Source organism: Lygodium microphyllum, chromosome 30, assembly GCF_053477565.2.
Source record: "Lygodium microphyllum isolate KBCC chromosome 30, Lygodium_microphyllum_v1.1.10, whole genome shotgun sequence".
NCBI lineage: Eukaryota > Viridiplantae > Streptophyta > Polypodiopsida > Schizaeales > Lygodiaceae > Lygodium > Lygodium microphyllum.
In genome coordinates this window covers 29,160,582-29,165,404 of record NC_141164.1, presented here as the reverse complement: position 1 = coordinate 29,165,404, position 4,823 = coordinate 29,160,582, and positions in this window count along the sequence as shown.

Sequence of the window (4,823 nt, the reverse complement as noted above, 5' to 3'; positions counted from 1 at the left end):
ACTTTTTCATTGGAACTATCACCACATGCTTGATAGTCAATATAAAAGCTTTTCGAAGCCATTCTCTTCGATATTGTCTTCCTTTCTCCCAAAATTTTGTTTCGACTTCCCTTCAAGGTCCTTGCTTCCTGTTTGAAGAGCAATTCAACAATTTTTGATAGGTAACAAAATTTTGTTATTACTATTTGAACAAAATCAATTTGATTAATATAGAAATAATTTTTAATAACACTTGAAAATTTATAGATGTTATGTGCTTTGTATCTTTTAAAAGGAGCATAGCTTTTCTAGAAATGATTTTATCATAAATTTATGTGTTTCAATAGAATTAATTCATAGTTCATGATTCTCTTCTTGTTTTGCATCTTTTGACCGGTGAAATGCGAAATAATGTCTTTGCTAGTGGTATTTTGCTAAGTATTGCGTTTCACCAGTGAGATATTCAAATAGCTTTTGTCTTCAAGTAATATCCGGTGAAACGCGATTTCTTCACCGGAATTTGCCTTGAACACCTTGTTTTCGCATTTCACCAGTCAATTTAAAAAATTTCTCCTTTTTTTATTTTTTGTCTTGAAAAATGCAATTTTGTGGCCTCTTTCCATGGTTCCATCTTGTTTTATTGGACATTGTTGCCATTCTGCTTTGTTTTCAGGGATAAATCTTTTGTTGGTCAAGATGACAAAGAGAAAGCTATCTCTGGAAGGAATGGATGAGGAGGAGCTAATGGAGACTTCTGATGATAGGCTCTTTGATTTCTTACACACTACTGGAAATTCTTCCAAGTTTAGCTATATCAGGGAAATTTTCAATGTTCCTTTTGATTTGAAGGAGTTATTGGAGGATCTTGAAGATAAACTTAAGGAGTACAGATGTTTTTATGATAGACATGTGCAAGGTTTGGAAATCAATGGATTTGTTCATTATAGTGATGTCATGGGAGCCACCAGTACATCCAGGTCAACTTTGCTAGACAGATTCAACCTCATTGATGAGGAATTCAAAAAGAGAGAAACATGTTGCCCTTTCCATAGGTATCAACACCAATGCCTTCTAATCCACAAGGACGTTGGATTTATTGTGCATCTTCAGAACATGGAAAATTCTTCCCCAGATATAGACCAATAGGGAAAGCTAGAGGATATTGCAAGTATGGATAAGGAGGTTGAAGAGAAGGAGGAGATGTTCCAAGAAGATGTTGAGAATCAACTTGTCCAAGGTTTTGAAGTAGGTTTGTTCAAGAGTATCACAATGGTTGAAGAAAAGGAGATCGAGCCAAGTGCACAGGTTGATGAAGAAGGTCCTCTTGCATGTGTTCCAACATTTCCCACTTATCTTATCAACAAGAAGAGATATGTGTTGCTAAATGATATTCAACTTGATCTTAGAGAAGATTATTGCTTAGCAATCCTTGTAGGTTGGGGCAAAAATGACATGAATTTTATAGGTTATGAACAAGAACCACTAGCAAGTCTTGATGTTGAGGGAGAGAATTTCCAAGACAGCTCTATAGCCTTACATACATGTATTAATCAAATCGTAGAATACGAAAAGGGGGGGCTACCTACAGAAGAAGAGTTCTTGCAGGTCCAGAAGAAACTTCATATTGATGATGTAGGGTATGAAGAGAGATTGAAGTCTCCATTAGATGAGAAGCCCAAAGTTCAATAAATCTTTATGATGATAGTCTTCTTGAAGAAGACAAACACCCTAAGGTATGAAATATAATTCGAAGTTACCCATTGAGTTTATGTTAGACTTTAGTATGCATTATAGATAAATATATTATATCTTATACTATTGTGGTTTGTTGTGTAGATTGAGATTGAAGATCTGGACAACTTTCTTGGAAGGGCCAAGGGCTCTAGGCCAATGAAGCTTGGAAAAAATCAAAGCCTTGGCCATTATATTGGAAACTTAAACAATCAAACAATTGTAATATATCATAGTAGATTGTCAAGCTCTCCAAGTCTACCAATGATGGCTTTGAGAGCTATCTCAAAGGTAATTGGATCTCAAGTTTTCAGCAGAGGTTTGGACAAGATTATTTTAGTGAAGAAGGAAGAAGCCATAAGAGTTTTTGGCTCCATGCCTAGATACAGTGGATCTAGAGCTAGATATTTTGGAGTTCTTGGCTCCTATTTGCTCTCTTATGTAGGAGATAGTAAGAATTTGAAGCTTCTTCCAGGCTATCGAAAACAAGAGTTTTTGAAATACAGAGGTCTTATTGAGTGGGATGAAACAAAAGATTCCACTAGAGGCCCTGTCAAGCTACCTGAAACTAAGGACTCCTCTGAAGGCCCTGTTGAGGTGCCTGAAACTAAGGACTCCTTTGGAGGCCCTATCGAGGTGCCTGAAACTAAGGACTCTTCTGCAACACAATCGGACTAGAAGATGCCAAAGATTAAGGGTTTCTTGAAACCCATATTTTCCCAACTCTTTGTTTGGTTTGTAACCATTCTGTAAATCTTTGCTTTGCGCAAGAATTTAAAAATCTATATTTTCTTCTTTGGGTAACAATTTATATAGTCCTTACTAAAGATGATGTATTGCTTGATGTGGTTGTATCTTTAAGCTTGAATTTACGCCAAATTTGTCGATAGAACCATTGAAAGACCTCTAATAAACTGTTGGCTTTGTGTCTTCCACCTCCATGTCTTGTGTGTTTGAAATATTTTGTTCTTGCTTGATAACATGATTTTTCTATACATTGGGTTGACCAGATAGATAGAGATCCATATTGTTTAATAAAGTATGGAGCATGGTTGTATAGAATATGCTGCATAGTCAACAAATAAAGAAAGTCATTAAAAAACATTATAAGAGTTCGACAATGAAGAAACAAACATATACAAACTTCTTACCATATAGTGAGTAAAGTGTTGATCACCCCAAGCTTCTATCATCGCCTTTTTGAAAAGGTTCAATTGATTTTTAAAGTCTTTGAGATCATCATCATTCCTTTCAGTCTTATCACAACAAAAAAAACTTTGTCTAGTGTTTCCCAAACTTTAGCTTTTCTATTCCGAGCTTGTCCATTATCAGTGTGATCCTTAACTGCATTATGTAGGGATTTCCACTAATTAAATTTAATAGTTGAGCCACCATTTCTCGATTTTATCTTGCCAAGGCTCCCATGAAAGCCTAGAAACCTTCTAGCCTTCACTCCACCAATAGATGGTTTTTTTGGGACATAGTTACCATCCTTAGACTTCTAAAGATCTGGTTCAATAACAACATTGCCACCATGCAAACCAATTGCAGTAGTTGATAATGGCTTCAGCTTCCATGCAAATCCTATATAGAGATGAACAAGCTTTTCAATTATCCTGCAAAGTGCATGAAGTGTACAAATATGGGCATTCGCTAAAGGAATGTCCAAGTCTAGTTTAAACTGTGGATCCTTATTGTGCCTAGAGGGAGCTCTATTCCAATTGCTTGAGTTTAACTCTGCAGCTGGTGACATGCAATATAAGCAAGGAGATCTCGAGTTGGCTCCCTTTGATACATTATACATACATTTGAGTATCTTTAGGTCACCAGCTATGTGCCACTCAATCCTGTAGTTCCCAAATCCTTCAACAAATAGCTCTCCTCTTGCTTGTTGCCTTTGAATAACATTAGGTATTGTTGTTTGATGAAAAACCCAATATAGTATATCAAAATTCTCAGTATCTACCTCAAATGCTCCTAGCCACCAGATGTTATATTCAGATTGAACACTAAATGATGTTGAGTGATTGCAATGACCTGACGAAAGTGCTCTATTCATCAAGATGATAGAGATTCTCTCCAATTTTTTACATTTTAGAATCTCACTTTCATCAAGTTTAATCACAAATCTAGCCACTCCCTGTGCCTCTGCTACTAACAAGTCATAAAATTTGATCATTAAGCATTGTAGGGTGGGCAAGTCAAGGAAAATATTGTTAAATTCATTGAATGTAACCTCTTTTTTCTTGCCCTTGAAGCTAGCCTTGATATGAAAAGGCTCACCTAGAATCCCCATCACTTTGTTATTAACTCTTTGTCTGATAGTCCTAACCACAAATGGCTTCGGAAGTATGCAATTGTGTATCTGTCCTTGCTTCATATTTGATTGTAAAAGTTGGAAAAGTTGCATATAACCATCTTGACTGATACCAATACTATCTAGTGTCTTCTGTACTAACTCAGAATCCAAAGAATGATCCTTTACAAATGACTCCAAGCATTGTTTCTTTGCCTTTTTAAATTTCTTATTCTCCAAAATATCCTTTGAAACTACTGAAGGAAGAATATGATAATAAAACTGAGCTGCTTTTAAAGAATATCTTTCACTTGCATTTGGTTGTAGAAGAGATCTAAGCAAAATTAACATCACAAATTAATGCAAGTAATTTAAATAAAGCCATATTTAAGAATTTTCAAGTGAAAAAAAATATACCTTGCTGCTTGGATTCTTTTACCACAGCCTCCTCCTCCTCGTTTGAGATTCTCAATATTTTTAAGAGCTCTTTGTCAATTTTAAAGGCCTAATAAAGTTTGCTTTCGTTGATAAGCTTTGATATGCTTTTCCAATGAATGAATTTTTTGTTGACAATCCTCTAGCTTCTGCAATAACTCTATATTGTGTTTCATCAAAAGATGCTTCTCTAGTCCAAGGATATCCTTTTCTGCAACAAGGTTAAGTGAATAACTTAAAAATCCATTGTAGCCATCACCAATAAACCTCATTAATGATGAGCTATTATAGAAAGGAGGAGTGCTATTTCTACTAGGATCTTTGTGATATAGCTTTCCATCTAACCAAAGATCAATATTCTTCTTTCCTTCAAACCTCAGTA